Below are 24,841 nucleotides of genomic sequence, written 5' to 3'. Positions count from 1 at the left end.
AAGAAGAAAACTATCACCAGAGATAAAACTATGTTATATTATGAATTGCTATAATATGGGGATCTTAGCAAGGCCTGTTTGATCAAAGCCCTCTATGCCCCATTGTTTCTGAGTGGCCCACACACATTTCTTTCCCATACCTTTAACTCTTTTTCATCTTCCTGAGGGTTACATTCATTTCCTGTGAAGTCCCAGACGCCTACCTATTTCTCCTTATTTCAAAAAGACGTATATACCTCACTTTGACTGTCTTTGGAATTTCCTTGTCTGTGTGGATTTCTCATGTGTATGAAATTAAATATGATTTCCTCCCATCAATCTGTCTCATGTCAATTTGATTCTTAGTCCAGCTAGAAGGACCTTGAATAGCAGAAGAAATTCTTCCTTCCTGACTGTATAGTCCCCCTTGAGCACATGCATGAGCACTTCTCTTGGGTAATCACACAGCTGCAGAATGGCTGGAGCATCCCATGGGATAAACATTTTCACCCTCACTAGCTACTGTGAATTCCTCCTCCCACAGGGGGTTCTGTCACTTTTCACTCACACAAGCAGAGCATGAATGCTCCCATTTCCTGATATCTTCACAACATCTAGTTCTAGATATTTTCCCTGTTGCAGTCCAATAAATGTTAAACACACCCTCATTGTTTTTTTTTTTTCATCAGCTTTACTAAGGCATAATTTACATGGAGTAAAATTAACAAGTTTTAAATGTATAATTCAGCAAATACTGACAAAACTATACATTTGTTTAAACATGACTGTAATCAATATACAAAATATTCTCATCACCTCAAGTCCTAAACCTCACCCACTATCCCTGAAATCACTGATCTTATTTCTGTCCCTCCAGTTTTACCTTTTCCAGAATATTCTATAAATGAAATCATACAAAATTTATCCTTTTAGGTCTGCCTTCTTTCACTCAGCATGATGCTTTGAGAGTCATTCATGTTATTGCATATGGTCTATTCTTTGTGATTGCTGAATAATATTCCATGGCTACAGATGAGTTATAATTTGTTTTCACTGTGATTTTAATTCACACTGTCCTGATTAAAGTCGAGTGTCTTTACATGTGTTTTTGGCCATTTGAGTTTCTGTTTTCTAAAATGTGTTCTCTCTCTTTGCCCATTTTTCCATTGTGTTATCTTTTTATTTTCTCACCAATTTAAAAATTATTTGTTCTTTATGTCATTATCCGTATAACAGATTATAACCATATATACATATACATATATACATATACATACATATATATATATATATATATATATATATATATATATATGAAAATAAACATCTAAAGCCTAAACTTTAATTGTCCTAGGAGAGAACAGTTAGAAGCTTTTCACATCACTAATGTATACAGCAAAATAAATAGGGTAGGCATTTGGGTTAAAATCAACATAATTTACTTGCTATTCAGTAACTCTTTTCATTATAAAATGCTTCTTTCCTTGGGAAGGGGGAGGTGGGTACCTTGTTCTCTACTCACATGGAAAAACTTAAACAGGGTAAATTAAAATATAGCAAGGGGGGAAAAAAGATAACTAAATTCTATTTGATACAATTATCTTTCCATTTTAATCAAACCACATCATGCTTATGATCAATAATTGAATGGAAAATGTCTTTCATCTTTCATACCCAACACAAAACTGCTGTAAGAATTAATGAGCAGGTTCCCCCGGTGGAGCGCACGCACATTCTTTCAGCTGCGCGTGCCCTCTTTCAGACCAGAAGCTCACTAAATGTCACTCACCCCAGCCCTGAGCCCTCCTGGGGCTCGTCCGAATCCTTCCACTACCAGGCAGCATGGAAACACGTATCTTAAACCTCTTCTTCTCACAACTCCATATTCTTTGGTTGTTTCCTATGTAGGTTTCCTGCCTGCAGGGGCTGTGTGCTATTTCTCACAACAATCCCCAAACCACCCATATCATCTTATTAAAAGTACAATAAACAGTCTCACAAATCCCCTTTATCACACCCTAGTTCAAGTCCAAGTTGTTCTCATTCCCCAAGTGGAATACCAACTGGTCCTGCTCGCTGTTGCAATCCACTCCTCATGCGACAGCTAAAGTGATTTTTTTACAAACATAAATCAGATCAACTTGCTTGAACTGCTTGGATTCCTTTGAAGTTCCTATAGTGCACTTTAAATTCATACTCTTATCCATGACCTGTAAAGCCTCACAGGATCTGCCCTAACCTTACCTTTGCCAATCTCTCCCAAGCTCCCTGCACTCCAGCTTCTAGCCTTCTGTCAGCTCTAGACCATGCCAAATTCCTGCCTTCCACAGCGCCTTTCCGCTCCCTGCCCCTCTGCCTGGAACCCAGCTCTCCTGGCTTTTTTCCTGTTTGCCTTCTTCCCCTTCTGGCTCGGATTGAAAGTCACCTTCTCAGAAAAGCCTTTCTAAAAGTAAGTTCCTCCTTTCATTTTTCTCTATCATAATCCTTTGTTTCTTTCCTCTAATGATTTTATTTGTTTACTTATTTATTGGCTGACATTCTCAGTAATGGTAGACTCTGGAAGGCAGGGAATTTATCTTCATTTTAATGCTTAGCACGGTGCCTGGGATTTATAAACAGCTCAATAAATATTTGATGAATGAATGAATGACTCCTTGGAGTCAGAGCTACACACACACACACACTTCACTTCGAGTCACTGGTTCTTTCCCTCTCTTATATCTGGGAGCATAGCTTCAGACCCATAGGTAGGTAAATTTTTTCTGATACTGTTCTTTTCTAGCATGAATCTGGTCAACAAAATTATTCAGGAGTTGCACAGAAGGTAATTCCTTCCCCAGTGCACACAGGGCTGGGGCGGGGGGCGGGGGGCGGGGAAGCTACTGAAAATTCCCTTCCTCTGCAGACTTTTTAAACTGCTAATCAGCACAAACGGGTTGGAGCAGATTGCGCACAAAAGGTTGCTGAAATGGCACATAACTAATTCTAGGTGATTTAATATCTGACATTGCCCTAGTGAAAATATTGACAAAAAAGAATATGATTTGGAGTCTTTCTGCACTACTGAATTTGGTGTTAGCTTTTAAGCCTCTATCAAAACATTGCTAAAAAAAAAAAAAAGAGAGAGAGAGATCTGGGTGTGGCATCTGGAAACCACTGCCAAATTAGGAAAATGCTAGCAAATGGCAAAATGCTAGTTCTCTGGGTATGAATCGCCGTATTTAGCAATCCTTTCCCAAATGTTCCACTTTGTCAATGTCAAAGGTTGCCTCCAGCAGTGTTCCTTGAGTGTCCAATGGCATCTTATGCCTATTGGAGAAATAAGCCTCCCAAATATATTGTCGATACCTATGGTCAGTTAAGAGTCATAGAGAAATATGAAGTTCCAACGCTTCTGGTAAATCCACATCTTACTATTCCAGGCATCTATCAGCACAAACTATTTTATGTTTATTTATGGAAAGATCTGTTATATGTTGACTATCTTAAGGTACAGAGGCTATTCTGGTACATTATTTCACAATTCACTCTCAACTGCTTTACCAGAGTATTCATTTTCATCCTTCTCATGGACGCTTTAAAAAGAATACACAAAAAGTAAGAAGATTCTTTTCAACTGTCATATAGAAAAGTCAACTGTGGATTCAAAACAGATCAATAAAAACAAACTGCAGTTTTTACAATTATTCTGCCATACACCCTCAAAGAGCCAAATCTTCAAGCTCCAGTAATACTATTTTCCCCACAATACCTCAATTCAAAACAGTACAATTAGTCATGGATTTTTCTTTATGTATTTTAAAAATTTTATTTTTAAGTAATCTCTACACTCAACATAGGGCTTGAACTCACAACCCTGAGATCATGAGTCACATGCTCCAGTGAATGAACCAGCCAAGCACTCCTGAGTCTTAAAATACTATCTGATTAGTATTATTCCTCTAAATACAGTGGTATTTTTTTAAACATAATTTTTTGTTTATATTTTCTGCCATATTTTGGCAGGTAGGACTCAGATCTCACATTCTTGGGGGTTAAAATATCTCTAAAGACATTTATGCCCATTTAGAACATTCATTATACCAATTTCCAAAGCTTTAGGCTGGAAGTTGACAAATATGATGAAGGTGACTATTTCATGGAGCCAAATAAATAAAAAATGAGTAGAAATGCAGAAAGTAAAACAAAAAAAAACAAAAAAACCCCCAAAACTTCTAATTCATAAAATGGCGAACGCAAGTAAACTTCACTATCACATCATTTCAATAGATGGCAATGGCATCCTTGTCAAAAGTCAAGTTGTAAAGCTTTTGAGAGTTACGCTTCAATGCACAGCAAGGTTTTATAATTAGTCACTTAGTATGAGGCCGAGAAATAAATGTCACTTTTCACACTTAACAAACATACAGTAGTATAAGCTAATCCATGACAATTTTACAAGGTTTTCATTTTGCTGATACATGCTTGCTGAGAAAGCAGAGCCTAAGACAGTGAATTCAGCATAAGTGAGGTTATGTAGATTTACAAAAGAGCAGTTATGTACATGTATGTTATGTATATGAACACATGCTATGTGTTCAAATTCTCAACATTATAGTCTCTGTCTATATGCCTTGTCACTGTTACTGACTAGGTGCACATGATTAACATTTGTAAGGAGTAAGTTCAGAAAATAAAGCCAGGATATTTCATATCACTGCAACTATTGCTTTTTCAACTCTACTAACACACTATGCTTTCTCCTACTGAACTTTAAAAAGTTATATTTTCTGTATTTCTAGGTATTAATGAAATACCCACAGTAATGAAAGAGAAGAATGCATTATACAAGATGCTATCGGAAGCAAGAACATTCATCACTGAGTAATACTGTGGATATTCATTTCCCTACCTTTTTTAAAAAGTGAAATTACTGATGTAATTAAAATGCAATATATAAAAGATTCAAGAAGTCGATTATGTAAGTGTTAGTATGGCTAATAAGAAAACAAAAAGGAGGGGTGCCTGGCTGCCTCAGTCTGAAGAACATGCAACTCTTGATCTTGGGGGGTCATGAGTTCAAAGCCCATGTTGGGTTTAGAGATTACTGAAATTAATAAAACTTTAAAAATTGTTAAATGAAAAAAATTTTAGAAGTGATATTTGTAATGTACCACATGGGCTCAAGTCTCTAAGAAAAGCACAAAATATTTTCACTTGAAAAATGGATGACTATTACACAATTTAAAAAATCCTGGTATTTCATGATCAGCTCTTAATATTTGATGACCATATCATTACTCTCCTTTATTTTTTCCCTTTTCTTCATTTCACAAGCATATTAAGTCTAGAGAACCAACCACACGACAGCCTTCTCTGCATTATCTGACCTTCTAGGACTGAGAACCAGGTCCTAGAAGGGACCACAGAGCACAGAGTCGGCAGCGCGCTGAGACATAAAGGAGAAATTAATGCACCTGAATAGCCAGGGAAGTGCTGTGCTTTTCTGCTGGGAACCTCTGATTTCCTGGTCACCTCAGAATTGAAAAGCACGTCCCAAGGTCATAGGACTCAAACATCCCTATGATGGCTCTGGATGTCCATATCCCCTGACTTCCCAATCAAGCAGGTATTAGGTTGGCTCCCTAAAATAGAAATACAGTGAAAGTACCCATCTTCCACCTAGGTGTGGCTTTCTCTAAGCCTATGCCAAATTAGGGAGGGCTCCTGTTTTATATAATACATGGATAAATAAGCCTTTCAGAACTTGAGAAAGGTAATCAAATCACATTTTATCACACAAGAAGGTTTTCTCTAACAGCACAAGATTACAGTGTAATAAATCCTGCTAAAAATTAATTACTCATTAATTAGGGCTTGCACATTTATTTTGCTACAGAGAAATGGTAATTTCAATGGAATTTCTTCCTTGTCTTTCAAATCCTACCTCTTCCCTGACACTTTTAATAGTGCATAAACTGGAAGTAATCTTTCCTGTTCTGATCATATACTGTCTATACATTCCTTGTGGCATTTTTGGTCCTCTATTCTACATTGCACTTGAGTACATGTCCTTAATTATACTGGAGGTTTGTAACATTTCACAGTGTCAGACTGCAAAAACCGCATAGATGTTAACACTAATACTATTTTGTGGGCATATATTCAGTGGTAACTGCAAGCATCTTCAGGCCAGCTACTGTATCTGATTCATCTTGGAATTCATCCATCCAGCAGAGAGATTTTCACACTGCAAAAACTTCACAAATTTTCATCTAATGGTTAAATGCAGGAACGTCATAGGATAAAGGCATAGAAGTGTGTTGAGTTTTTCTAAGGGATGTCTTCACCCTCCTTGAATTGGGCTGCATGTCCCAGACACTGTTCTCAGTCCTGCGGTGATCTTAAGAAGTCCTTTGGGATGACCTAAGTGAACATCCCCTTTGCAGTCTCTTGTAATCCTTCTGACTGTACAAAAAAGTAGGAGTCTCCAGGAGGTCCTAATATAACACTAACAACACTAACTTTACTAATCTTGCTATTTTATGGAGGCAACCTGGAACCATCGGCAGGCAACACTATCTAGCTAGCATTTAATGACCTTGGACTGTTTTCATAGTTTTAACATTTGTAGTTACCTCTCTTGTTTCCCACTGACACTGGGGTTTCATTTACAGTAATGAAATAAAACCTCCAGCTTAAGGCAACATATTTTTTTTAATGTGCCGTTAAAAATGTAAGTAAATTATGACAACAATACTGAAGATGGTGTATTTCAGGGAGTCTCAGAGAATGGGAGATGAATGAGTGACCAGTTATTACAAGAAGAAAGAACAGCAGGAAATCTATCTGGGAAGACAGGAGTGCTAAGAAGGCAGGAACAGCAAGCTATTGGGTAAAAGGACAGGTCTCTAAGGATACAGGAAAGCAGAAGGGAATAATGAAGGCTGAGTCCGGCTGAATGTGGAAACCAAGTGTGACAGTTACTTGGCCTGAAAAGTAGTGGGGAGCCAGGGGAAATTTTCGGGAAGTAAGTGACATCATGGTCAAAGTGACAAGCGAGAAAGGGGATTTTAACAGTGACATTTAGACCTTAGTGAACAAGAATAGTTACAAAAGGCAGAAATCCAGGGAGAGGGAGGCTGTAGTGGTCTAATGATTCAAAAGCTGAACAAGGAACTATCCAGAATAGTTCATGAGAAATAAGTCTCGGTGTGTCAAGGAGAAAGGTGAAGCAGGCTTTGTGGTCAGTTAAAAGTAGAGAAAGGATGCACAGGACAGATGGAAAACTGCTAAAGCAAGACTGGCCAAGAGGTGCTCTTTGCTATAGTAAAAATGTATTTTGCTAGACCAAAAGAAACCACAGAAAAATTCTGAGGATTGCCTGTGTTTCAACAGTCCCAACAGTTTTTAATACAACTTTACAGGTTGTATCATCTAAAAACTTACATTCTCTGAACAAGGAAACATTTTATCAATGGCTAAACGATTTGTCATTGCAATACCTTAAGACAAAATCAGACAACATGAGTTCCTTTAACCTCTCTGAACAGGATTAATACCCACCTTACTTAAGCACCTTGTTTTTATAAACGTCACATTAAATCATATCTATGTGTGCCTCTTATTTAAAGGCAATTGCCAACATTAGCAATATAGAATTAAATTCACCATACCATAGCACTTTAGAGTTACATATATTGCATTTTGCCTGCTGAAAGAGTTTTTGAAATATGACAAATATAGTGCAATACTCTGTAAGTGCTTTTGGTAAGACTGCAGGAGAAAAACATCCACTCATGTTTATCAGAAGGGTGGGATAATGTAACAGAGGTGGAAGAATAATAGTACGCATGGCTCCCAAGCACTGAGAGAAAAATGGCATGCCATAGCAGGAAGAATATGATGGGAGGGTGTGAGGAAAGACAGAAGTAGAGGCACTGAGAACACAAATTGAACCCGTATCAGGCCCCACAGTAGTTGTTCTCTATCCATTATCCGTGAGCATTTGAAGAGAAAGAAACAGCCCAAGACAGCTCCCTTGCTGTATATTCTTGACCTGCTTCTTGCTCTGTGCTCGCAAAGCACTGCAGGAAGATAGAATAATGTTAGTATTTGTCACCTGTTAGTCCCCTTTCCATTACAATCCTGCTTCTGGAAGTTACAGGTAAAGAAAGGCTGAAGCCAAATGCACAATCATCATTGTGGTGCATGAAGCCTGCTTCCTTGTTTGTTAGAGGCTATGACAGATAAACAGAAGGAAACGTAGAGGCTCTTTTCCATCCCTCCTCAAGCCTAGTGCCTTGTGCAATCTAAGTAGTCAACTCCCTGTTTCCTAGCATTTGAGTTTCACCATGGCCCTTCTGACTCTGCTGGGGTACCCTTAGTTTTCCTGAGGTCAACCCACTTCCAAGATGAATGGAAAAGAGTAGGATAAATGCAAACAGATGGCAGATACAGAGCATCAGAAAAGCCCATCCCACTAAGGAATCTGAGCCTGAAGTGTCCTCACCTAACTCGCCGCACAGCCTCTCACTTCTATTCTCTCTCCCTCCAGGCACGGGGGCCTCTGGCTAGCCAAAGTTCACTCTCGTGTCACATTCCCTTCTCAAAGTCGTGTGTTCTCCTGCGGTTAAGAGATCTAGGAAGTAGGAAGAGAAAGGAGTGTCCCTTTGGGGCACAGCGTTGTTCCACCTGTTCCATGTTTTCTTCCACTTTGGTACCGGTCATGTGGTGAGTAAATGGTATCAGAGTGGGTTTAATAATTCTCTTATTAAAGAGAATTCTCTTATTAAAGAGACTGGTGTTTGATTGTTTGGACTACAGTGGAAGGGAGGCTGAACCTGCTTCAGGCCTAGTCTTTACAAAAACCAACAATCTTCTAACTTGGACTTGTGGAGCTCTGAGCCATCATGTAAGAAGTCTAATGACCTACTTGAGAGACCAGAGGAAAGACCATGTGCTATACATGAAAAGAAACAGAGGTCAAAGAGGGGCCCAACTGAACTCAGTTCTGCTTGAATGTGCATAACACCAGACATGCAAGTGAAGCCATCTTGGGGCCACTAGGGAAGCCCGGCCAAGCCACCATCTGAACACCATGTCACCCCGGTTGTCACCAGGTAGGTCACCACCTTAGCCCTCCCTGAGTTCCTAATCCACAAAAGCATGACCCACAAAAGCAATTTATAAAATTGATGTTTAAGTTACGGATTAATAATGTGCCAAAAGATAACCCGACAGTGTCCCTTTACATTTTACATAAATTGCTACATAGTCACAATTCAAACTAATTTTTCATCATTTTCCCTCTTAGCTACACATAAGTCTCCAGGTACTTTTCTTCCAAACGATAAGCAACTTGTGTATTTCCCCCAAGAATCTCATATGCAAAGCACATTCCTACTGAGGTCTTAAAGCAGTTTAAAGCCATATGGTGAATTCCCCATGCACAATTCAACAAAAATAAATGATGAAAATAGCATGAGCTCAATTTCAGAAGTCAATGGAATGGTGATAGTATTTACAAAGCATGGCCTCCCTAAGTGATAGTAATAAAAAAAAATACATTATGACACGCTTGCAATGCAAAATCTTATCTCCAAACGATAGTACCTTGGACAGTTATTAGTGCCTTGCTTCTAGAAGAACATCTTGTAAGAGGTTTGGGGAATTTAATATTGCTGTTTTGTATTTATATGTAACATTCTTAAACAGGTCAGTATGAAAGATGATTTCACATGATTTTCAAATTAATGATTTATATACGTATAGGTGATATACCAAAATATTTTTTAGTTTAAACTATTTTGTAGTAACTTCTTAATGACTCAGGACCACACATAGAGCCATCATGATTTCTGAGTTGCCTTTTTCCAGCCTCTCCATTCTCCTCCCTTGCTGAGGACACGCTAGCTCTAACTTCTTTTGTCTGTGAACGAATCTGCAAAATTTCCATCATCTGTTCCAACTTGCAGTGTATATGTGTCATCCACTAAAATAAAACAGAGCGTTATGCTTATTAGAATGGTTCTAAATTAAGAGTAAGTAGTCACTGAGACAGGTCTTTCCATACGAAAATGCTGGTAGTGAATTCAGTGAATTTAGGTTGCTATGAGGCCTCTTCATTCAACTTTTATATATTAGTTTAGGATTTAGACACTGGAGGTAGCTATTGAGTACACTTCAAATTTACTTGTCATTCTAATCACCAATTTATTTTAAATCTCTTACTCTTATCTGCAGTAGTACAACAGCATAGGGGAAAATGAGCATCGTTTTGGCAATAGGGGAGAAATGCCATTCAGTATTTTAGGACATCTACATAGATCAAAATAAATTAGTATTGAAGAAATTTAATACAACACGCTAATTACAAATTAATGAACTGCTCTGCATTATTCAAGACCTCCGTTTTTATTTTTCAGTATTTGTGGACTGGAAGTAGCTGCATCATTACTTCAGTTTTCTACTTCATTTTTAGGATCAGTCATAAACAGCACACACCCTGGCCTGCTCTCCACCATGTGTGCACACACACATAAGACTACTCAAATAAACATACTTTATTCATGGAACCAGTTTGAAACAACCCTAAGGACACTGGAATACAATCTTCAAAGGCAGTAAATGTGATGTGAATCCAGTTGCATAAAAACCCAGAAGTAGGCACTCCATTCCCTTCATAGGGCACAGAACCAAATGCACAGCCAAATTAGCCTCCCGTTAAGGACATAGTCTGGTTTTCAGCAGAAACCATCAACCTACTCTCCACTATAAGCATCCAGTCTGTTAAACCCATTATTTAAATGAACTTGGGAAATAACAACATACACCTTTCTGTCCGTCCTCATCAGCTCTGAATTTTGAGGGGCCAAGGAAGTGGAATGCATGCTTAATTGAGGCAGTAAATACAGGGCTGTAGCAGATTGTTTTACTGTTAAATACAGTAATGAGTTTTTAATGGCTGCTGTCCAAAATTACAGTGGAGAAAAATGGTTTATTAGTAATAATAATAGCTGGCACTTTTATCTTCAAAGCACTTTACAAATATTAGCTCATTAATCCTCCAACACTGGGAGGCAGTGGTAAATGTTTCTGTCCTCAGTTTACAGCTGGTGAAACAGGAAAATAGAGGGAGTAAGCAAGTTTTCAAAAAGAGGTTTTAGGTATAGAGGTCAATTTCCAATTCAAACAACTCATATCATTTTTGTAATAGTGTCATGATATTACTAATACAAGTACAACCTGCATAGAAGCTGTTTATTCATTTTCTTTGCTGTGCAGCCTGGCATTAGGACTGGCGACCCTGAAGGCCAACTGGGCTGCTCTTTCCACAATGGCTCTGCGGTTCTTGGAGGAGACACTGTGAACAGTCTCTGCACAGGAAGATTTGCTGCACATCAGCAGCACTTCAAGCTCTTTGACATGGTGGACTAGGAACTTCCAGAAGCCACTGGGCAGCATGTGCTTTGTTCTCCTGTTGCTCCCTTAACCAATGTTGGGTATTAAGATCTGCCCCTCAAATCTTCCGCACACCCTGTTATCAACATCTCTGGGATTCCACCAGTTGCGTTTGATTCTGACATATTGGTCTGACTGGTGCTGGATGAACTACTTGGTCCTCTTTTCATTTATTTAATTAAGTAAAATCTTTTATTTTCAATTAAGCTCTATCCCCAACATGGGGCTTGAATTCACAACCCCAAGATCAAGAGTCGCAAGCTCTACCAAGTGAGCCAGCCAGGCGTCCCTCTTGGTCCTCTTTTTAATGATCTTGGGCTTCACCAGAGGTCTGAGGGCAGCCATGGTGCTGAGCAGGAGATGGCTGCTGGCTCCCCAGGCAGCGCAGAGGAAGAGAGGACTCATATCAATTTTTATACATAATTGGATGGCATTCACTGTGATGACTGCCAGCCCCTTTTTCAGGGGTTAGTGGTTAAGGTCAAATCCAGTTTATTTGAACCTGACTCACAAAAGCACACGAGTTGAATCCGAATTGCTCATTGGTGGTCCTTTAGTATTATTTCAAGCAAGTCAACTATCTTAAAAAATGCAGCCCAAATCAATTACATGCAGATGCTTCTATGCATGGAAAGGTGGTCTGTTGATACCCTTTGAAATCTAGCACCACTGAGAATTAATTGCTAGATGTTACAAAGCAAAATTGAATCAAGGTCAAAGTTAAACACCTTTATTTGGGCTTTCTATTTTTATCCATTCACTCAGATCTCCTTTATAGAAAAATAGTATCCATCTCAAATTAGCCAATAATAAAAAATAATCCAAACAGCCTATTATTCATTCTGGTGCAGTGCATAGATGTTAAAATTGTTATTATTTTTCTTTGTTTGCTTACAATTGTGGGCCATGTTACAATTTATTGCCATTGTATAATGCCTTAGATGTTTTAATCCAATGAATTCTCCACTGTGCCATCAGATACATTTTACAGAACAAGTTTAGTAAGTCTCTGGATTTATAACACAAAAATGAATATATTTCTTGAGAAGCCAAGTACTGTACTCTAGAGAAGCAGACATGGGTCCAACAAAAGCCCTACAACAAATCCATTTCCCATGTCCAAGGAAATGAGAACAACTGTCTAGGCAAAGCAAAAAGCAAACATTTTTGCCTCTATTACACAAAAAGAAATGGGAATTCCTTAGTATCTGAGAATACAAACACTGTTTATATTTTGCACATTAAAAGAAAATAATAACATCTGTTTCTAAATACCCCAAACCAAGAAATCAAATACCTCTCAAAATCCCAAATATATTGACCATGCCTAGGATAGGGTTAATTTTTTTTTTTTTTAATTCTAAAGCCTTAATTGACAGCTGTGAATAAAGATAGTGCCATCATGAAGATTGGTGTCATTTTAAGAAGAGTCAGGCTGCTTTACGACATGTGCCATAGTCAACTATTCCTATCTTAATCTGGCATGGCAGATACTCACACCTTTGTTGAAATGCCAACCGTGTAATGTAATTGGTTACATGTAACACCCAGATGTGAGGGAAGTCCATGCATATCAGTATGACAGAGCATCAGAAACATTTCTGCCAAGACAGAAGAATGGTAATGTGGGCAAGCAAAAGCTATGGGGAGGGTAAAGGTTGAATTTTACATATACTGGTGCCCAGGGACAGGAAGAGTCAGGCACCAAATGCTTTTACGACAAGACTTTGGAGAGAATACAAACATCCTCCTCTCCCAGTTTATCGCTCACATGGAAGCCCCTCACAATTAATCTGTTGCATTAAGGCTTTTGGATAGTCTTTTTAAATGCTGCCATTCCTGGGATTAAGCATGCATTTTCATGTCATACCTTAAGAAGAATCCTTTAGATCTCCTTTTCCACATGTTTAACTGAGATAATGAAGACACGGTACAGGTAAACTTGGATAAACAACAGGGACACGTGCTAGCTCTTGATGAAGACTGTAGTTATAGAGGATATAATATTCTCCATAGACTATAGAGAATCCTGCTAACCAAGGGGGCACTGACACCGCACACTTGGGAAATGAAGTCCTAGAGAGAAAAGAAAGGGTAGGCAAAGGACTGAATGGTTGTGGCTCCCCCCAAAATACCTATGTTGAGATTCAAACCCCAGAGTGGTACTATTTGGAGGTATGGCCTTTGGTAGGTAATTAGGTAGTGAGGTGGAGCCCTCATGAATGGGATTCGTTCCCTGATGAGAGAGACTCCAGAGAGCTCTCTTGTCCTCCTTCAGCCATTCTTGTTGTGAAGACACAATGAAAAGTCAACCAGGAGGAAGGCCCTCACAAGAGGAAGCAGACTATGCTGGCACTCTGATCTCAGACTTCCAGTTTCCAGAAATATAGGAAATAAATTTCTCTTGTTTATAAGCCTCTCTACCTAGAGTACTTTGTTACAGCACCCTGAATTAACACAGGGTGCTGATGGTGTATGAAAGAATCAAAGGGGGTTCAAGGTAGCAGTTAGGGACTTGGGGCTGGGAATCAGACACTTCTGAGTTTCAGTCCGGATGAGTTCTGGCTCTGCCAGTTCTAAGCCATATGGGGTGACTTTGGACAAAACCTTCACAATGTCTGTGCCATCCAGCTCAAAATGTGCATTATAATAATAGTACTTCACGGGGCGTCTGGGTGCCTCAGTTGGTTAAGCATCCAACTTCGGCTCAGGTCATGATCTCACAGTTCATGGGTTCAAGCCTGCATCTGGCTCTGTGCTGACAGCTCAGAGCATGGAACCTGCTTCAGATCCTGTGTCTCCCTCTGTTGCTGCCCCTCCCCCACTCATGCTCTATCTCCCCCAGTTCCTCAAAATAAATAAACATTAAAAAAAATTTTAAGTGAAAAAAAAAAAAACAAATAATAGTACTTCACGTAAATGACTTACGCAGAGAATGAAAATATATCATAAACATTTAATAGGTGGTAGCTATTTAAGCATCAGCCTGGCACACAGCCTTAGTCTGTCTGTAGGATAAAGCAATTATTTAATAAAAGCTTTTTAAAATAACTGGTCAATATCTCATAGGACCTATAATCAATTAACCAATCAGTCAATATATCATTGAATTAAAGAAGCTATGGAAAATCAAATCTCCTTATGTTTGGCCATGGCTACATTCAACCTTGGAATATAACTGGTTAAGATTTCATTATTTCCCCTAAACTCATTACATCCTTCGGTTTACATATTAACTTTTTAAAAAAACTCATTTATACCGTATTTTTCTTGTGTCTCAAATAAAATCTCAAAGTACTAGTGTGGGTATTGAACTGGGGTACAAATCAGGATATCTGAGCCTTAATTCTGGTTTCACCACTGCCTAACCAGCTATTAGACCGTATTTGTTTGTTTACAGTTGTTTTTGTTTGTTTTTAAAACAGGCTAACGATTTATTCCTTTTTGTTCAGCACATCACCGTAAAAATCAAATAAGATGATATGGTAAAAAGAAAATCTCGGGGCGCCTGGGTGGCGCAGTCGGTTAAGCGTCCGACTTCAGCCAGGTCACGATCTCACGGTCCGTGAGTTCGAGCCCCGCGTCGGGCTCTGGGCTGATGGCTCAGAGCCTGGAGCCTGTTTCCGATTCTGTGTCTCCCTCTCTCTCTGCCCCTCCCCGGTTCATGCTCTGTCTCTCTCTGTCCCAAAAATAAAATAAAACGTTAAAAAAAAAAAAAAAGAAAAAAAGAAAATCTCTAAAATACTGAAAGCACCCAAATAATGCAAGACATTAATAACTTTTCTTTTTAATAGAAATCTTCCAAAGTAATCTTCTGAACAGATGGAAATATAGTGTTGAGTATGTTAGAAAAGGTCAGTATTTACTTCTCCTTGCAATTTTCCATGTATGAGATGTGTTGTGTCCTTTGAACACATCAGTACACAAAACATCCCATAATAAGCTGATATTCTGTCCCTTTACGTTCTTTAGCAAAGGTCTTCAATGTGATGACAAACTGAACTCACAATCAATTCTAACTACATGGAATGACCAAAACAAACAAACAAACAAAAAAAGCCACATTTTCCTTCCTTCCTTACCTACTATTACACTGTGGATTTCGCCCCTTAGCCCCAGGAAACACAAATGCTTCCTATCAATAGGCTACCAATGCCCCCCCACCCCCCCCCGATCTATTTCCTCACCCTCTTCACTCTACTGCCACTATGCCAAAGAAGAGGGGTACCGCTCCAGAGATTCAAATGTCCAGGTTACAATGACTTTAAGCTGCTGGACTGTTATCTGAGGGTGTGTCTCCTTCGCAGGCATAATATCTGCAATCTCTAGTCTTACATTTACCACTTACAGCAAAAGCTTTTGTGAAGGAAGAACTTCTGCTAAAAATGCAAACCTGTTACCATAGAGGCTATAATAAGCCTTTTGCATTAGTGTCTGTGCTGTATCAGCTCTCATCTTGGAAAGGGGAGATTATATGCAGGGGAACGGACAAAATTGTTTGGAAGTCTGGAGGCTGCAGCTGAAACCTACCTCTGAATGGGAGCATGTCCACCTAGGGAAATGAAAGCAGGGCAAAGAAAGCACGACCAAGGAAAGTGGGAGAAGACGGTACTGAATGCACATTTAATGGTTCTCCATTTTGTTCCACTTTTGGCAATTCAAACCTTCTCCTTCCTCATTACCCCTTGTTCCATACATTTTAAGGCTTCAAGGTGTGCGGAATGTTCTTCATTAACCTGCCAGATTCCAATCCATTCTCCACCCTCCTCCATCCTCCTCTGTGCAGAGGAAACCAGTCTCTGCAGACCACTTCATTCAGGCTCCCCTGCTGTCTGACTTCTGGTTGGTTCCGCTACTCTGAGAAAGGAGAAGATCTGCATCTCCCACTTGACCGTGGCTGTTTCTCTCCAAAAAGCCACAGGTCCTGTCTGGTGGCCTTTCCCTAGGCTATTGCTCTCACCTCCTTAGTAACTTCCCTCATCTACTGTCTCTCTCACTGGATGAGGGGCAGCTCTTCAGCAGCCCTTTTTAAGTTCTCTCAAGCCTGTCTAAAAAGATGTGGTTGCTTCTTGAAACTCCCTTCAATTAACCCCTTTGAGTATGATTTATACATAAGAAAAAAATAAAAGTAAGAACAAGAAGAGACCAAGTTTTATCCAGAGAAGACACAAAACTCTGGGTCCTTTAAGACTGCCAACAGCACTCTCTGGACACTCAGGTTCAAGACTGTGAGAACGTCAAGGTTTTTAAGATAAATCAGAAATACAAATTTTTACGTAAAATCCCTGGTTTTTACATATTGGCTGAAATATTTCTTAAACACTCCTAACAAAACACATGTGTAGGCTAGGTTCAGGGTTTGGAACCTAAATAGAGTCTTCTTTAGAAAAAAAAAAAAATGTGCTTTTCATTGCAGTGTGTAATTACAACAAGGTAGAAATTCACATCTCTAGCATCCATTTATTACATAATTATTTAGTCCTAAAAATATAATTCTCTCTCCCTTATTTGAAAACTTGAGGTAAAACACAGAAGCATCCAGACTCGAAAGTCACAGGAATCTGGGTATCTGGGTCTGTTCGAAATGTATGAATCTAATCAAATCATCTAATTTCAGTATGGCTCACTCCATTCATCTGCAAAATCAGGATAATGACTTCTTTCCTACCATCTTCACAGAGACATTTGGCTGAGAAATGAAATAATACACAGTAAATGAAAAGTGTATTTGAGCTCTTCAGAGAATAAAGTGCTGTTTAAACCAAAGGGATTAGTAAGAAAAACCTCAGAGGTTTGCCAAAGCTTTTTTTTTTTTTTTTTTTCTTTTCCAACCACATTTCACAACACCAAGGCCAACATGCCTCAGGCCAACATGATGTTAAAGAATGTCTACCCCAATCTATGTTGGTGGTACTCAACCCCAAGGTACATTACCATCACCAAAAGCTTTCAAAAATCCACAAGTCTTAGTCATCATCCCCAGGGATGCTGATGGGATTCATCTGGGCTGGTAGTTTTACAAAGATCTGCAGGTGATTCTCATTTCAGTCAAGGCTGAGAACCAGAACTCTTAGAATCTTTGAAGTATGTGGAACAACCACTATTAGTCTATGTGTGCATAATTGATGTAAGTATCAACAGTTTTCCATTTGATTGTGCCATGATGATGGTTCACACTGATTCATATACATAGGTATACACGCACATCTCTGTATCTTTATCCATTCATAAACTGAATATGGAATAGATGGATAATAATAATTATAATTAAAAGCCAGAATTCATTGAGTGCTTAATAAGTTCTACTAAACTGTCTATATAGATTGCCCCACATAATGTTCATAATAACACACACAAGCTGGGCATGTATATTAACCTCCATCTCATAGAAGAAATCAGTGTTAGATTAAAATGACTTAGCCAAGGCCACATACCAAGGAGTAAGCAGACTGTGATTTTGAACCCAGGCAGCCTGATTACTATAGCCAGTGCATTTAACCACCACACCAGTTTGCTTCCTTCCCACTGTGCCACACAATATAAGGTTTATGAGATGCATAAAATGGAACGTATTCCCTCAAGAAAGTTAAGATCTGAGAAGGGAATTTTGATGCACACTAAAATTCACAGGCTGAATAGCAAAGTGTTCTATCCCAAACCCTGGAGTTGGGGAGAGTTAGATTAGAAGATGGGCAGATGATGGATTTGCTGAGCTCCTACTTTGCAACTATGGTGAAAATGAGATGCAACAGAAGGGAGAATGATTATGATCACCAGGAAAAGCAACTCTGGTCAAAGAACAGAGCACACGTCTATAACTGTCAAACTCAGTACATTTATTATTATCATCATCTGCTAGTATCACTCAGATTGGATATTTATACCTTCTTCAATTTACCTATATTGCCAGTTCAAGCAACAAACCACAATTTTGGAAGACTTCATCTCAGTTCAAATTCTATCTCTGATTCTTCTTGAAAAATTGTGTATAAATACACATAAACACACACACACACACACACACACACACACACACACACTCCTAATAATCTGACTTCCGAAGAGATAAACAAGTTGTAATCTTTTGGTAGGAACGAACTATTATGAAAATTAAAATAACATTTTTTTCACAAGATTTTACAAACTGAAAACAATATGCATTCTCTTTGTATTTTCATTATCTAAACACAATAGGAAGGTAAGCAGGATCATTTTTTATCCACAATACATAAAATCTCAATTAGTTATGGTCTATTTGTGCAGTGACTAAAAACATTCGTTAACAAAACAGAATTTTCTAGTTTACTGGATAAATATACCAGAGGAAATTGCAGAATAATGTTAGGTTGCCAAGCAACCACAGCTCTACTCCCTCTTGTTTGTGATCAATCCAACTCATTCATCAAGCTTCCTATCCCAGTGCTAGAGAATTCCAACCAATTTGTTTCTTGGGGAAATTATAGTGACTTTCGGTAACACAATAACACTTTTATTCTCAGAAGATAAACTTAGATGTTCTTTCGATCAAAGGGATGTGTTAATTCATTATTCTCTACATGGTGCTAATGAGAAAGCTATAATTAACTAACTACACTATTGCGACACACATAAAATAAACTGCAGTAATTAGTAATGTTTAAGGTGTTAACCAGCCTCCAAAATTAGAAAATACAGAATCTTTCCTCCAATAAAGATGTAGAGAAAGGAGAAAGCACCATATCTAATTAAATTGGGAATTGTTTCCATTCTCCCTTCCACCCCAAAGAGGGGGAGAGGCATAGTCGCCAAAATGTGAGAGATTTCACTTCAATAGCAGAAAAAATGGCTCAATGCCAATCCTACTTGTAGGTAGACATAAAATGCTGGCGAATAATGTAATCTTTTCTTTGAAAGAATGCTTAGCACAATATTTTTCCAGGAATGAATAGAAAGAATATTATGCTTTCACTCATTAGCTGTGTTAACTTAGCATATTGTATGTAAATCACCATAATAATTGCATTCTCTTCAGACTAAATTAGTTAGCTACAATGAAGCTGTAATCAAAATGTTCATAATTGAAAATATACTATTCTAGGTCTCGGTTTGAAAAAGTAACAAGCAACACTGATTGAATCAGATAATACAGCACATCATTGAAAACACCCTTAGTATGGAGACAACTCCCTCCTCTAGCTTATACCTTTGCATGTCAATTAGCTTCCCAAATTCAGGACTCAGTACCTCCACATGTGTCATGATTTTCCACGTTACCCTTTGTCTTTGGCCAAACTTAAGCTATCCATACGCATCACTGCTTAGATTTTTAGGGGAAAATACAAAACAGTGAAAAGCCAAATTTTGGTTTCTACAATGTATTAGGCTCCATGGCACTGCTGGCTGTCATAAATCAAAGGGCAAAATAATTTCCAACAAATGAAACATTTAATGCCAAGGCTCCAGGGAAACAATATGTAAATGATCACATGAATTTCAGGCAAGCTGTCACACTAATTCCTCAAGGTACCTTTTAAAGATGACATATTCACGATGAAGAAGAGGGTGTTGTCATGCAAAAGTCAAACTTAAAGCAATACTCTACTATCTGAACTGATACTCACAGGGCTTCCTGACACTCATTCCTTCAAATCTGATGACATTCAGCCCCCTCTATTACTTAATTTTCTTTTATGAGATTAAAAAAAAAAAAAACTAGTAGAATTGTAAATCAATCTTGATCACTACTCTTACTTAATTCTCCCTAAAAAAAGGAATCAGCCTAATTATTTCAACAAAGCAATTTTAGGTCAAAGAACCTATCTTCAAAATATTCAAAAGTAAACTATAGTTTATCCAGCAAATATTTTCCAAGGTGAGGTCTATTTTATAAAATCATAAGGAACTTGGGGATGGGGACATCTGTCTGGTTTTACTTCCTTCAGATCCACCAAGACATGCCTACATCTTAACAAGTAAGTGATATTTTTAAAATGTATTTAAAGCTAATTCAGTAAATGGGATTAATTAACTTAAAGGTAATAAACATATGCACAATATCAAATCCTGTCAGTCTCACAATTAGGTTCATGGAATGTTTTGCTCATCACTAGGTTAGACCACCTAATAAAACCATGAGGTACCAATAAAAACCTGCAGCTTTTTTTTTTTTTTTAAGGAACACATCTGTAAGTATAGATGCAACAGAGCAGAAACTGAAAAAAAAAAACATGTATTAATCATGATAGTCCTACTCTTCTACAGCGATGTGGGTAAATACTTGCCCAGAAAGAGATTTTTAATGAACTGCCATAGCCAGTACTCACACTTGCCAAGAAATAACTATTTGTCTCTATTTATTCACTGACAATATTCAGGTGCTTGTGAGGAATGATTACACACTGTGCTCTGCCATTACTAGAAGTAAATCCACTGCAGCACTTGAGGCCATAAAAAGGGAAGCTGGGTTATACACTAGACTCTAGAACCAAGTTAAATTATGAAAGCCAGAGGCTGGTCCATCACAAGAGACTGGAATTAAGACAAACCCAACTAGAACATCAGCCTATGAAAGAGGAAATGGAATCTTACACACAAGCTCTAGAATAAACTCTTTCTTTTCCTTGTCACTAAAAGTTTCCCCAAATAGCTTTCTAAGCTTTTCTTTCCAACAACGTCTGACAAGCCATCTTGACCAGCAGTTGGTCACTTTGTATATTCCAATCTGCTGCACTCCAAAGCTATGCAGGTAGTTGCACGGGGCAGAAATATTTAATATCTATCGGTATCCTCCAAAATTAGAAAACACAGTACTTTGTCTTAAATAAAGATGCGGAGAAATAAGAATGCACCCTATCTAAATAAATTGAAGATTAATTAATAACAGTAACCCCATCATAACTAAACCAAGGTGCTTATTAAGCATTAAACACTAGGCTAAACTATCTTCTTGGATTATCTCATTCCAGTCCTGCAAAAACCCAAAAAGTAAGGTATTGATATTATCGTTACTATTTAAAAGGGGAAACCGAGGCCCGGGGGAGTTAAATGGCTCGTCCAAAATCACACATCACAGACGTTGGAGCTGGAATTGGAACCCACCTGGGCGCCGCCAGAGACTCTGCCTTGCTTGAGCCCAGGTGGATCACCAGTTGCCCACCTCCGCGCGCACGCGCACATGCCAACCCCCCCACACCCCCCACACCCCCCTCTCAGCACGGGCGTTCCAGAGAGCGCGCCGTCACGCACGCGCGTGCCCAGGCGGCCACTTGCCAGCCCTTGGCGGGGGGGTGCCCTCAAAAGGTTCTCCAGGGCGGGGCTGAACCCCAGCGCCCCTCGCTTAGCCCCGCTGTGCCACTAGACACCTGCCCTCCGCCGCTCGCCTTCCACCCCATCCCCTGCCCGCCTTCTCGCTGACAGCCGGACCACCACCCCGCGTTCGCCCCAGGGCGCGGCTCGGAGCGTGGGTACCTGGGCCGCGCGGCAGCGGCTTCTTTGGCCCTCAGGTTTTCGCTGGAATTCCAAAGTGCGGCTCCCACAGCGAGCAAGAGGAATGGGAATGAAGGGGCCGGCGTCCCCCAGCCTCTCAGCTTCCCGGCTCCAATCCCTGCTCTCCAAATTAATCACTTTCTCCCTCCCCACGCATACTCTCAAAAGAAAAAAGAAAAGGAAAAAGAAAGAAAGAAAGAAAAAGAAAAAAATGAGAGAGAGAGAGGCACAAAGAGGAAGAAGGGACCATCCGTGACTGGCATCTCTAGCTCCACCGGCTCAGCTACCAGGGAGCCATGGCAACCACGCCCCCGGCCTGGCTTCTAGCCCCCACGGTGGTCTGGGGAGGTGGAAGTCCTGAACCTCCCGGCTTTCTTGCCCCCCTTAACCCTGCTGTCCACAGAGCTCCCTTTCCAAGCTGGCGGCGTATACAGAACCCCAACCAGTACCTGGGATTCTCCCCTGAGAATGGGATCAAGATAGGGGCGGAATGGGGTGCGGAAGAGAACAAATGCTCTACGACCCTAGAGATGGTCCGGGTAAGGGGGGAGTGAGACCAGGATTGATCCCAAACCCAGCTAGACCGCCGACCCCCTACTGGAAAGAGAGGGCTGCAGTCTCTGGGAGGGTCTGGAATCCTCTCCAGAGGGTAGGGAGCACTGAGGGGAGGAGGTTGGAAGAAAGACCGAGGGTCAACCTACCCGTCACCAGGCGGAGAAAGTGGGAGCCGGAGGATTCGCGGACCCGGTTCACTCTATCCGAATAACACAGAGCTGTGTTTGAATACAGCCTCAGCCACCAGGGGGCGGGGCTGGGAAAGGGGGTGTCTCTTCCCGGGTTAGGGCTGAGGGACCTCGGGCCACCCCACTTTTAGGCAAGGATGAAGCCCAGATTGCGCACCATTTCCTACCCACAGTGAGTTGACCCCTCCCAGGCGCAAACCCTTAATCCGCCTTCCATCACGCCCAGAGAGTTGACTACCCGGCGAACTGGGAGAACCCGCAGGGGAAGCAAAACAGATGCAAATTAACCCCCACCTAGGCACACCTGAGCGTTCGGCCTTAGCTCGGTTCCGTACCTTCCCTCGGGGAAACTTCTCCCCCAAGCTGCCTTGCTGTGGGAGAGAGACGTGCAGGGTCCAACAGCTCCTAGCGGATCCAAGGGAGTTTCTTGCCGGCTGCTCGCTGCTGATCCACACGCGAGTCTGCCCGCGGAGATCCTGCCGGGCCCCGCCCGCTGCTGGCAGTGGCCGCGAGAACGCAGGACCTGTTCTGGCTTGCGCTGGGATCCACGCCCTCCGGGCAGAGGCTGGCTAGCGCCTCTCCTCTCTCCCTCGGTTCTGTTTCGCCACCCCTCACCCACGCCGCCTATTTTCCCTCCCTTAGCACACTCCCTTGGGACAGGGAGAGCTACAGGCTTAAGACTTTGTATTCCATGCTGAAAAGCAAGGGACGAAGCCAAAACTTCGCTCGTCGTTTTCAACATTTATGGCCAAAAGCGGTAGGATCGCTGTCCCTTTTATCTGCAAAAAGGAATTAAAAAAAAAAAAAAAAAGCCCTCCCCCTCCCGATGGTTTCACTCAGTACATATTCTAGACACGGGTCGCCGGTCTGGTTTTCCCTCATCGCTGCATGTTGGAAGGGTGTGGTGCCATGTACCTATTAAAAATATTCTTTTTGTTTTCCTGCCCCATTTATAGGTGTGATGGGGCTTGCTATTTAATTTGCAAAAGATGCTACTACAGTAAGCTGCCAAATTATTACATACATAAATTTGGGCACCTTTCACTGTTAACCACTTTTAAAATTTTTGTCTTAATACCTATGGTCTGTATTTTTACCACATTATTCCGTAAAGTTTTTTTCGTACCTATTCTGTATTAATTCACTACTATAGGGTAGAAGAAAGCCCGGTGTGCTCATTTCCAATGTAAAAGGCCATTTCTGATCCCTTATCAATTCCACCAAAGCATGTAAATTTTACTGTAGGATTCCAAAATTGATTTGGAAAAGTTACAGGCTTTTGCAGAGTAAGTTATTTATACATCTTTTTTTTTTTTTTCACGCAATACCACTTAAAAAATTCTGTTGAATTTAAGTTCTCTTTGATGGTAAGAGAATCATTGACTTCTAATTTTTACTCCACTAAGGCAGTAAGATTGACTTTACAGTCGGGTTTTGTTCTCCTCTTGTGCTTGAACAATGAGGACATTTAGAGCTGTGAGCTCCCCTCAGAGTTGGATACCACTATAGTAGCAGCAAGAGGGAAGGCAATTCAGAATTCTGCTTCAGAAGCAACTGAATAAAATATTTTGAAAATGAATTAATGGACTTTTAAACTTTAATAATTACTAACCTTGGAGCCCTGATTCTGTCAGTTCATGTGTGGGCCCAATTCTTACTGACTGCATTGCAAATTGCAAATGCAAGTGAGGGCAGGATTTGTCCTGAGCTTAAATTGTACTGCTAGAGTAGTAATTTCTTTGCCCGGGGCATCATTATTCACATGGCATGTTTTGTAAAGTAGAAACAAAGATAGAATATTGAATAAAATTCCTACAGGGAAAATATAGGGAAATACTTCCAAAGTCAAGGAGACATAAAAGCTGAGTTGATCTCAGAAGGTGAGCACCGTCTGGGTAAACGTTTTCTGAACAAAAGATTCAGAACTCATTCCTGGCCAGACCAACAGAATACTCTTCAACATAGAGCTCTCCTTTTCTCTATGATTTGTTTGCTTGACATTAAGATCATTATTAAAAGATATCTAGGGAAAGAAGGAATGAGATCCTAGTATTGATCAGTTAGTGTTCAAGGTGCTAGGGTACAGTGGAAAACTCAACAAGGCTACCTGCTTCTTTTTAAGTCAAATATCCAAAAATGTGTTAAGGATTCCAAGGCATAATACTTGAAACAAAAAGATGAAGTGTCTATTCTTAAATATGAGTTTTCTTCAA

At 40.0% G+C, this 24,841-nt stretch overlaps 1 protein-coding gene, 1 long non-coding RNA gene and 1 pseudogene across 11 annotated transcripts in view; 1 reads left to right on the top strand and 2 right to left on the bottom strand.

Annotated features, from left to right (window-relative positions):
* CHL1 (cell adhesion molecule L1 like) overlaps positions 1-23,238 on the bottom strand; it is a 202,127-nt gene extending 178,889 nt beyond the window's left edge. For 4 of the 10 annotated variants that reach the window (XM_045493578.1, XM_045493577.1, XM_045493571.1 and 1 more), the window contains exon 1: positions 22,964-23,238. The gene's annotated coding sequence lies outside the window, so the exon portion shown is untranslated. Of the gene's footprint in view, positions 1-21,867; positions 22,084-22,586; positions 22,716-22,932 lie in introns of those variants that run through there. The other 6 variants (XM_045493576.1, XM_045493572.1, XM_045493574.1 and 3 more) reach the window with 5 other exon arrangements.
* On the top strand, positions 1,219-4,930 carry LOC123605902. The gene is made up of 2 exons (XR_006715986.1): positions 1,219-2,428; positions 4,761-4,930. It is a non-coding gene; the product is annotated as an uncharacterized LOC123605902 (long non-coding RNA).
* On the bottom strand, positions 11,221-14,130 carry LOC123605901 (annotated as a pseudogene).
* Positions 23,239-24,841: the final 1,603 nt, after the last annotated feature.

Source organism: Leopardus geoffroyi, chromosome A2, assembly GCF_018350155.1.
Source record: "Leopardus geoffroyi isolate Oge1 chromosome A2, O.geoffroyi_Oge1_pat1.0, whole genome shotgun sequence".
In the NCBI taxonomy this organism is placed as follows: Eukaryota; Metazoa; Chordata; class Mammalia; order Carnivora; family Felidae; genus Leopardus; species Leopardus geoffroyi.
Note: the sequence above shows the minus strand (reverse complement) of the source record. Positions and strands in the feature narration are given on the sequence as shown.